The following is a 12,334-nucleotide window of genomic DNA, read 5'->3' as shown; positions in this document are numbered from 1 at the left end:
TGTATAAAAATGTACTCAATCATTATTGTTTATATAACTGTACAGTAGTTGACATTAATGTCAAAATAATATTAATTTTTGAAAAAAATCAAATTTAATGAAATATTATAAGGTTAAAAAAGTGCACAATTTTTTTGGCTACTCCTTAAATGCCCCTTAGTATGTAAAAAAATATAAACAATAAATATTGTTTACGAAACTGTACAGTAGTTAACGTTAATGTCAACATAAAATTAAATTTAGAGGGATTTTTTGAGTTAAAAAAAGTGCAAAATCTTTTTGTTAACTCTTAAAGTGTCCCTAAGTGTGAAATAAAATGTATTCAATACTTATTGTTCATCTAACTGTACAGTAGTTGACAATAGTTTCGAAATATAATTAATTTTTTGACAAAATTAAATTTAGAGTGATTCTATCAGGTAAAAAAATACACCATTTTTTTGGCAACTCCTGAAATGTCCCTTAGGTATGAAAAAATAATTATAAACAATAATTACTGTTGAGAGAACTGTACAGTAGTTGACATTAATGACGAAATAAAATTAATTTTTTAACAAAATTAAATTTCTAAGAATTCTAATAGATTAAAGAAGTGCACAATTTTTTTGTCAACTTCTGCAATGTTGCTAAGCATGTAATAAAATGTTTTCAATAATTATTGTTCATATAACTGTACAGTATTTGACATTAATTTCCAAATATATTTAAATTTGTAGAAAAATTCAATTTAGAAGGATTCTATAAAGTTAAAAAAGTGCACAATTTTTTTGTCAACTCCTGAAATGTCCCTAAAGTATGTAAAAAAATGTACTCAAAAATTATTATTTATAACTGTACAGTAGTAGACATTAATATCTAAATAATATTAATTTTTCAAAAAAATAAAATTTAATGAGATTCTATAAGGTTAAAAAAGTGCACAATTTTTTTGGCAACTCCTTAAATGTCCCTTAGTATGTAAAAAAATATATTCAATAATTATTGTTCATATAACTGTACAGTATTTGACATTAACGTCAAAAAAAATTTAATTTTTAATAAAAATTAAATTTAAAGGGATTTTTTGAGGTAAAAAAAAGTGCACAATTTGTTGTCAACTCCTGAAATAGTCCTAAGTATGTAAAAAAAATATAAACTATAAATATTGTTTTCGAAACTGCACAGTAGTTAACATTAATGTCCATATAAAATTAATTTTTTAACAAAATGAAATTTAAAGGGTTTCTTCGAGGTAAAAAAAGTCCAAAATACTCCCCGAGCCGGGGCATAATGAATAATGATTGCTAATTTTTGTCTACAGTTTCCAATCTTATTATATACTAGCTGTTGTACCCGTCTTCGATGGGTTTTAGTTTCTACAAATACAATCAATAGTGTGTATACCAGTCTCGAAAAATGGGAAATAGCGGAGAATTTAATTTCACAGGAAAACATATTACTATTTTAAATCAGTAGATTGACTTTTTATCATCAAATAATTTATTTTTAATTAATTAAAATGCAAAGAACAATGTTTGTCAATTATTTGTACAAATTTAATTATTGTATTATAAGTTAATCTAAAATTTCCACCAGTTTTTGGAATTATAGTAAAGTCAAATTCGAACTAATGGTATCATAATTGCTAAAATCTAAAATAAGAAAAATATATTATGCTAGAAAAAATTAATTTCGTGCAATGTACAGACAAAAGTCTGAATTTATTAATATAGATTCTTTTTATTTGATAATTAATTTAAAAATGTATTATTCCGTATTACCGCGTATTATTTCGTATTACTGCGTATTATTCTGTATTACTGCGTATTATTGCGTATTACTGCGTATTATTCCGTATTATTGCGTATTACTGCGTATTATTGCGTATTACTGCGTATTACTGCGTATTATTCCGTAATATCGCGTATTACTGCATATTATTGCGTATTATTCCGTATTATTGCGTATTACTGCGTATTATTCCGTATTACTGCGTATTATTGCGTATTATTCCGTATTATCGCGTATTACTGCGTATTATTGTGTATTACTGCGTATTATTCCGTAATATTGCGTATTACTGAGTATTATTCCGTATTATCGCGTATTACTGTGTATTATCGCGTATTCTTGCGTATTACCGCGTATTATTGTGTATTATTCCTTGTTATCGCGTATTATTCTGTATTATTGCGTATTACTGCGTATTATTCCGTATTATCGCGTATTATTCCGTATTCTTGTGTATTATTGCGTATTATTACGTATTACCGCGTATTATTCTGTATTATTCCGTATTATAACGTATTATTTCGTATTATTTCGTATTTTTCCGTATTATTTCGAACTATTCCGTACTTTTCCGTATTATATCGTACTTTTCCGTACTATAACGTATTATTTCGTATTATTGCGTATTATTCCGTGTTTTTCTGTATTTCTTTTATTTATAAAAATAATTGAAATTTTTACGAGAATTTTTCTTTCAAAAATAAAAAAAAGTAAAATAAAAAAATAAAATAAAATAAAAAAAATTTTTTTTTTAATTTAAAAAATTTTTTAAAAAATTATAAATTTTTTTTAATTAAAAATTGAAAGAAAAAAAATTTTTTTTTTTAAATTTTGATTTTTTTGGAAAATTTATAAGTTCATAAATTCATTCGTATTAATATTATTTTTTAAGCCAATTTATTGTTATATATCTTTAAAATCATTTATATTATTAATAAATTAAAAAATTTATGCTAATTTGCAAAAATTAAAAAAAAATTTTTTTTGAATTTTTTGAAAAATTCATAACTTTTGTTTAGCTTAATATTTTTTCATCAAATATAGCTAATATTTTAAGTTAGACCAATACCTAAAAGATTGCCAAATTTTACTTCAATCGGTCAAGACTTTTTCAAGTTATACGTGAACAAAATTTTGAGGACATACATACATACATACATACAAACAGACAGGAAATTTTCTATTACCATCTGTTTCAATCAACCTGAAGTATTAAGAAAATGGAGATTCGAGTAAATTTCACAGCAGTGAATTATAATATTAATTAAATAATTATTTTAGTAGAATCGCTATGAAATTTGAATATATAAATATATAGTTGAAAATACAAAGTTTATTTAGAAATTTCTTTTGTTCTTAAATATTATATATTATACTATTTATCTAAAAAAGAAAATTATGATCCTCGACAATTGGTGCACCCTCGGCAATTGGTGCAGTTACCCTCTTTTTTTTAAATAATAAAATATTCACAAGAAAAGAAAAAAAATGAAAATACAAAAAATACAGAAGAATACAAAAATTGGATTTTTTTGTAATTTTTCGTATTTTTTCGTATTTTTTTTGTATTTGTATTTGGTATTAGTATTTTTTTTATAAATAATAAAATATTCACAAGAATTGAAGGGCTACATAAAATAAGGGGATGAACGCGTGGTTGAAAGGGATAATATCAGTCAGGTAGCAGCGAGGGGCTCAAGGCCTGTCACTGCTACCCGACTGGTAGTATCCCTTCCAAGCCTCGCGTTCGTCCCCTTATTTTATGTAGCCCTTCAATTTAACTATTAACATTTTTTATTAAATTTCTTGATTATAATTCAATCATTTTCATAATTAAAAAAATATCTTACCAAGCATTAATTATTTTTATAATTAATAAATCTCGTCATAGAATGTATATTATTTTTATTACAATGTAACTCGAATTTATCAAAAAATTAAATTGAAAATTATATTAAAAGTCGAGTTACATTGTAATAAAATGAATTTACATTATATGACGAGATTTATTAATCATAAAAATAATTAAATCTTGGTAAGAAATTTTATTATTTATGAAAATAATTGAATTATTATCAAGAAATTAACAAAAAATGTTAATAGTTTAATTCCTGTAAATATTTAATTATTTATAAAAAAAATACTAATACGAAATACAAATACACAAAAATACAGAAAAATACGAGAAAATACGAAAAAATTCAGAAAAATACAAAAAATCCAAAAAAAATACAGAAAAATACAAAAAAATTTTAAAAATACGCCAAAATTAAAAAAATGCGCTAAAATACAAAAAATACGGAAAAATACGCCAAAATTAAAAAAATACGGAAAAATACAAAAAATACGGAAAAATACGCAAAAATACGGAAAAATACGCCAAAATTAAAAAAATACGCAAAAATACAAAAAATACGGAAAAATACGCCAAAATTAAAAAAATACGCAAAAATACAAAAAATACGGAAAAATACGCCAAAATTAAAAAAATACGCAAAAATACAAAAAATACAAAAAATACGAAAAAATACAAAAAATACGGAAAAATACAGAAAAATACAAAAATTGGATTTTTTTGTAATTTTCCGTATTTTTTTGTATTTGCATTTGGTATTAGTATTTTTTTTTATAAATAATAAAATATTCACAAGAAAAGAAAAAAAAATGAAAATACAAAAAATACAGAAAAATACAAAAATTGGATTTTTTTTGTAATTTTTCGTATTTTTTTCGTATTTTTTTGTATTTGTATTTCGTATTAGTATTTTTTTTATAAATAATAAAATATTCACAGGAATTGAACTATTAACATTTTTTTTAAATTTTTTTTGATAATAATTCAATTATTTTCATAAATAATAAAATTTCTTACCAAGATTTAATTATATTTATGAATAATAAATCTCGTCATATAATGTAAATTAATATTGATAAGAATTCTAAATCCAACTTAGACTTAATTATTTCAACTATGAATATGGCTGAAAATATTAATGTTAAAGTTGAAGAAGAAACCCTGGGTTCTGACCATTTTCCTGTGAATTTTATTATTAGTACTGAAAAAAGTTCTTACTATAAAAAGTCTTTTAAATTGAAAACTATTAAAACAAATTGGCAAATATTTACTTCGGAATTAAATGATCATGTTTCAGAATTTTATACTCAGGAATATGACTCTCTTTCATGTTTAAAAAAATATAAATTTTTTATAAATGTAATTACTGAATTAATGCATAAGGCAACACCAAGAAAGAAAATAATAAATCCTAAATATATAAAAAATTATAAAAATCCGGTTTCGTGGTGGAATTATGAATGTGAAAAAGTTAAAAGATTAAGAAAAGCCGCTTATAAAAAATGGAAGTTTACTGGAAATTTGGAGGATCTCATTGCTTATAAAAAGTCTGTTGCTATAACTATTAAAACTTTTAAAAAAGCCAAAAAAGATAATTTCCGTAATTTTGCAGAAACAATTAACTCTAGAACCGATATTAAATATGTTTGGAACAAATGTAAAATTTTTAAAAACAAATGGGTTAAAGCGACCCCTTTTTGTACTAGTGAAAATCTTCAATTAACCGAGCGAGTTTCGGTTATGTTAAATAAGATCTGTCCTCCTTGGGTCAATACTGACCCAATTAAAATTCCTATTTGTCAGGAAAATCCATTTTTTGATTATTATTTTGATTTTATAGAATATAATGTTGCCCTAGATTCAAAACATGTTGGTTCTTCCCCAGGTCTTGATGGTATTGATTATGAAATATTAAAAAAACTACCAATTAAATATCATCTACTTCTACTCGATATATTTAATGAGATGTTCCAAGTTGGTCAGTTTCCTGAAGAATGGAGAGAGACTTTTGTGCATTTTGTAGATAAACCTGATGGAGAAAGTGTACGACCTATTGCTCTAACATCCTGTATATGTAAGCTTTTTGAAACCCTTGTAAAAAATCGCTTACAGTGGTGGTGCGAATCTAATGACATTCTCCCCATGACTCAGAGTGGTTTCAGGGCCGGTAGATCTTGTGTTGACAATCTTATAAATATGTCTATATGTATTAATGAAGCATTTACGAATCGTCAGCAAGTGTTAGCAGCGTTTTTCAGGGTGTCTACTATTTTCGTTTAACAAAATTCCCGGTTATTTCCCGGTTTTTCCCGGCTATATCCTAATTTTTTCCCGGTTTTTTTTCTTATCAAATTTAAATTTAAATTTGATTTCAAACATAAATAAATCATTAAATTTTTTGAAAATAATGTTTTTTTCAGTAATTTTAATTAAAAACTTGGAAAATACTTGAATTAAACAAAGAATTTTTTCAAGTTTTTAAAAATAATCTTGTCTCTTTATAATTATAATTGAAAATTGGATTTTTCAATTTTATTAAAATTACATTGATAATAATTGAACTTCTGCAAAGAATTTTACTATTTATAAAAATAATTGAATCCTTCCAAAGAATGCTATTATTTATGAAAATAATTTAATTCTTGTGAAGAATTTTATTAAAATTTTTGAAAATAATAAGCAGCAATAATTAATTCTTTACTTAATATGTAATAAACATTTAATTTGCTCAAGAAATAAATAAATATCATTTATTTGAACATTCAGAAATTTGAAATGATAAAAATTTAAGAGAAGTTTAATAATTATAATTATTAAATAATAATAGAATAGTATAATTTTTAGAAGCAAAAAATTGATTTAAAACTGTAAGAGGGACTTTAAATTTTAAAAATAAAATTATAATTATGGTCACTAACTTCCCTTGATTATTTTCGAAAAATTTAAATAAAATTCTTTAAAAGAATTCAATTATTTTTCAAAAAAAGTAAAAAAATTTCAATGATTTGTTTAGAAAAATTCAATTATCTTGAAACAATAGAATTGAAAAATTACAACAATTTTATTTTTTAGACAAAAAAAATTTTGCGAAAGTTTAATTTTATTAAACAATTTTAATTTTAATTTTTTAATCAAAAAAATAATAAAAACAAGATAGAAGGTGTTCAGTACTCAGCTATTAGAGCCGCACTTGGTTATCGTCTTAGTACTCCTAAGAATATACTTCTTGCGGAATCAAAATTGATATTGATTGAGGAGCGTGCAAAATTCTTGTGCAAATGCCACTTTCAAAAAATATTGTCATTTGAGAACTCTTTAATTAAAAATAACCTGATACGATACTATTTAAATTTTAAAAAGAGAAAAAGAAAAGGTAAGCTTAAAATTATTGATCATTGTTTTGAAAATGTTTGGAAAAATTGTAACAATCAATATGTGTCGAACATATATTATAATAATTATAAAACGTTAGTAACGAAAATAGATGTTAATACAGTACTGGGAAATGAATTGCGATCTGTTGACTGTCCGAATCAATTGCTATCAGATTTTTTAATTGTAAATAAGGCAACTGCGATTTATACAGATGGTAGCAAGGTTATGGGATCCAGGTCTGTGGGCGCTGCATATTATTGTCCAGAATTAAGTATTATAAACAAAATGTCAATTGATAGTAGGGCTTCAGTGTATACAGCTGAAGGCTATGCTATACTGAATGCTCTTAAGATAATAAATGATAACCCTTTATTAAATTTTTATATATTTTCTGACTCTTTAAGTGTTTTAAGTTCTCTTAATCCCGTGCAGAAATCGCCACTTTTGTTCCCGATTACCGCCCTGGCCCCGGTCGGGTTTTCATGATCTGGCCCCGACTTCGTGGCCCCGACCAGGACCAGGCCGGGTTTGCCCAAGGATCTACAAACAGCGCACAATGGGATTTTTTTTACAATTTACTGTTCAAAACTGTCTACAGCCTACAATTCTTAACCGGTTTCAGTATTCTTTATTTTAAATTAAAGGCAAATAAATTCTTAAGACATCCCTTAAGGTCAATTTTTTAGTTCTTAATTGTTTATAATTTTTATTTTCAATCAAATTAATAACAATATGACCACCACACAATTAATAAAACAGAAAGTAATTTATATCAATTGTTATAAACAGTATTAATTAACAAATAGTTAACTTTGATTTCTTTCCACTAAAAAATGTTTTTTTCACCTTTTCTTTTTAATTTAAGTTCATTTAAAGAATATTTGTCCTTTTTGATTATAAAATAACTTATTTAAATTGTTATAAACAATATTAATTAACAAATAGTTAACATTGATTCCTATTCCACTAAAAATTTTTTTTCACATTTTCTTTTTAATTAAAGTCTATTTAAAGAATATTTGTCCTTTTTGATTAAAAAATAACTTATTTAAATTGTTATAAACAATATATTAAATAATAAATAGTTATGTAACTTACGTTCCTGTCCACCAAAAAAATTTTTTTCACATCTACTTTTTAATTTAAGTTCATTTTAAAAATATGTGTCCTTTTTGTTTAAAAAATAACTTATTTAAATGGTTACAAATAATATTAATTAACAAATAGTTAATTTTTGTTCCTTTCCACCAAAAATTTTTTTTTCACGTTTACTTTTTTATTTGGATAATGTTAAAAGACCACTGATATATAATATTAAATATTTAAATAAGTTATATTATAAGAAAAAAGACATATTAATATTTTTTATTGGAGAGGAATCAAAGTTAACTATTTGTTAATTAATGTTGTTTATGACAATTGAAATATATTACTTTATAGGTTTTTAATTGTCTGCTGGTAATATTGGATTAATTTGAACTGATTTAGAGCATGTGCAGTAACGGAATAAGAAAATAAACGTCCGTTTTTAAAAAATTGTGTTAATTTGTTAACTTTGATTGAAATTTGAAAATAAAAATTATAAACAATTAAAAACTCAAAAATTGGCCTCGAGGGATGTCTTAGGAATTTATTCTCCTTTAATTTAAAACAATAGGACAAACGCACCAATTATTTTTCACACTTAAATTGAAATTCCATGTTTAAGGCAAAAAAATAAATTATTATTAATTAATAATTTTTAGTAGGGGAACATAGTCTAGGTCGGCCACCTTTTTGACTTTTGTTTATAACTTTTTTTTAAAAATGAATTTGGACAATTGAAGTATATGGTTGGAAAGTCCTGTTTAATAGGAACATTTTTTCTGTACAAAGTAAATTGACAGGTTTAAAAATGAAAAAGTTATAAAGATTTAAAAAAAAAAAAATTTGTAGTCCAGGTTGGCCATTACAGTCAAGGTCGGCCATGTTTAAAATTCAAAGGGCATTAATCGTTAAAAAATAAAATAACATGTTTGGAGTTACGGAAAATTGATTCTTTATTGTTTACAGTTTGTAACTTAATGAAATAACAAAATAATAAAAATAAACAATATAAAAAAATAAATATAAATAAAAAAAAGTTTTGCACTAAAATATTAATAAAATTAAATAAAAATATTAATAAGATGATCAATTATATTATGAGTTATACAGAATTGCAGTTTTTGCAAATGAAGTAGCTCGTCCTCAACTTTGCGCATTTTAAACACATAGTGGCCGACCTTGACAGTAAGTAACATTACCGAATTGTTGTAACCATAAAGAAATACGTTTCGGGATTCGATTTTTTACTTTGTTTTTCTTTCAACCATGAGTCCCACAAATTTTCTGCATACTTGCCTTGACGATTCAATTTGTTTTTTATCTTTTATTAATGGTTTTTCACATGATGCACAAAACTTTTTTTGAGCTTTTTTTGTACCGACGTCACAGAAAACACAATTTTCGATTTTCCGAAAATGTAATTGAACAAAAAGTTAGGTTTCACTAAGACAAGCTTCGACAAAAATGCGCGTAGGTGGCGCTAGTGAACTTGACAAAAAAACGCGAGTGGCCTACCTAGACAGTAGGCCAACCTTGACTACATTCCCCTATTATTGTGAATTATTAATAATAAAAATTTTTTTATTATTTTAAAAAATAGTTAAATTATAAATAATAGAGAATAAATAATTAAATTAATAATTTTTACCATATTATTATGATAAACATATTAATTTATATATATATATATAACATACATTTTTAATAATTTTTCTATAAATAAATATGATACAGTCAATTTATTATGATAATACTGTATATAACGGTCCCATGATTCAAAAGGAAGTTTAAGCGAGGTCGCTTCCAAGCTTGCGTGGCTTTGCGGTATGTGTATTTGACTTGCGTCCTCGAGGTCTAGGGTTCGATCCCCCGTGCGTGCGATATTTTTCCGTCTTAGTTTTAAGTGTTTTGTGTATAATTCTTAATAATGTTACATAAAGTATAGGTTTAAATAATTATTAACAATAATAATAATAAATTAGGCATTAATTTAAATAAGATAGTCTGTCTAAATTAATGAAAGAAAATAAGAAAAATATTTTTTTTAAAAACTTAGTTCAATAAAAGCAATTCTAATAATTATTTACATTTTTAATGACATTCATAAAAGTTTATTTACTACAAAAATAATAATAATTATTAATATTGAAGTAAATACTCCCCATGCTTTAATAATCAAATAACGAGCTTTAATATAATAAAATGCAGTCAGTATTGGATTTCTACCTGGGTAGCGAAAAGATCGGGGGAAATCCCATGGCCCCGACCGGGTCCCGACAGGGCGGACAGATCGGGCAAAGTGCCATGGCCCCGGTCGGTTTTAGTGTTTCAACCAGACCGGGGCCAGGTCGGGTTGCCAGATCGGGGCCCGGTTTGTCCCGATCTGGCCCCGATCTGGCCCCGGTCAAAATTTCTGCACGGGATTCAATAAAGTGGAATATAAAAACTAGTTCAATTATTTTTCAAATTAAAAAAGCTTACAATCTTATAGTCGAAAATAATCCTAATCAAACAATTAAGTTTTTCTGGATTCCCTCACATATTGGAATAAATGGCAATGAAACTGCGGATATTAACGCTAAATTGGCCACTGAGTTGACCATTAGATTCAATTCAAATACCATTTACAGATTATTATGAATACTTTAAAAAAGAAGCAAAAAGTTCTACAATAGATTTTATAAAAGAGCAGGCCTTGAATAAAGGTAAACAATATTTTGATAATTATTTTAGTAATAGTTTGTATCCCTGGTATGCGAAAAAAAAATTATCTCGAAGGACTATTGTTATGGTGAATCGTTGCAGGGCCAATCACTACAATCTTGCTGAGTCATTAGCAAGAATAGGTATAATTGATGACCCTTCATGCTCTTGTACATATGAGACTCAAGACTTAAATCATGTAGTTTGGCAATGTCCACTACATAATGAGAAAAGAGAGATACTGATTAAAAATTTAAAGAAAATTAATTTACAGCTTCCGCTTAATATAAATGTTTTAATTGCTAAGCCTAATATTAAGGCCTGCAAATATTTAAATGATTTTTTTGTAATGTGTGGTTTGTTTGTATGATTTCTCCTTGTTTTTCTTTTTTGGTGTGATGATTGTACTTAATGTAATTATGCACATATATATGTATTTGTAATAAGTCTTATGTAAGACTTGACAATTTTAAATAATAAAAAAAAAAAAAAAAAATTTCTTAGGGGCCGTACACATAATACGTCACGCGATTTTTGACCCTTTTTAACCCCTCCCTCCCCCTATGTCACACTTCGTCACAAATCTTGAACCCCCCCTCCCCCCTACGTCACGTCACACACGTAAATTTCACTGTAAATTTTATACATTGGACAATATATATTATATCTTACACTCTAAATTATTGAATCGCAGTTAAAAATACCTGATTTAGAAGCAAAAAGTCAGTCACTAATTCAAATAGTAATATTTTTTTTGACAATTAGTTGAAAATAACTGATGTTTCAATACAATTGTTTTTGATTGATTCAATTAGTCATGTTCAACTACCTACATAGCACCGAAACTTTCCTAAAAATTTACTAAAGATTTACTCGCAAGCTTTGAAATATCTAAATGCAAAGTTTAGTGAAAATTGTGTAACGATTTAAATATCCCACTTCAATAAATGTTTAGCGCGAAACTTTCCTGAAAACTTAAGTTAAATTTTCAGGAAAATTTTCACGAAAGTATAGTCGAAAATGCAATTCAAATGTTCAGGAAAGTTTCAAGCTATATTATTAAGAAAATTTGACGATAGACATTTATTGGAGTGAGAAATTTAAATCTTTACACAATTTTAAAATAAACTTTGCAAGTAAATTTTTCGAATTATGCAAGCAAATCATTAATATACAATATTTAAAAAAATTTCGGTGTTTTGTGGATAATTTTTCAGTTATTTTTAACTGATTCAGAAGCAAAAAGTCAGTCACTACTGATTGTCAGCTAAAACCATGATTTTTAACTGATTTAAATTAAGAGAATATATTATTTATCATCATATTATAAATATTATGCCAATAGATGTTAAACAGGTACATAACAGATATTAAATAGTTTAAAGCATTTTTAACTTGTTTTATTTAGAAAAAGTGACATTGTCACATATAATTTCTTATAAATCTTTGAATTTAAAAGATTGTGACGTAACACATGAGTTCACCCCCCCCCCATCCCCATGTCACACTTAGTCACAATTCTCAAACCCCCTCCCTCCCCCTAGA

Source organism: Leptopilina heterotoma, unplaced genomic scaffold, assembly GCF_015476425.1.
Source record: "Leptopilina heterotoma isolate Lh14 unplaced genomic scaffold, ASM1547642v1 Lhet_114, whole genome shotgun sequence".
Taxonomy (NCBI): domain Eukaryota; kingdom Metazoa; phylum Arthropoda; class Insecta; order Hymenoptera; family Figitidae; genus Leptopilina; species Leptopilina heterotoma.
The sequence above is the reverse complement of the archived record's forward strand: the minus strand, read 5'-3'. Positions refer to the sequence as shown.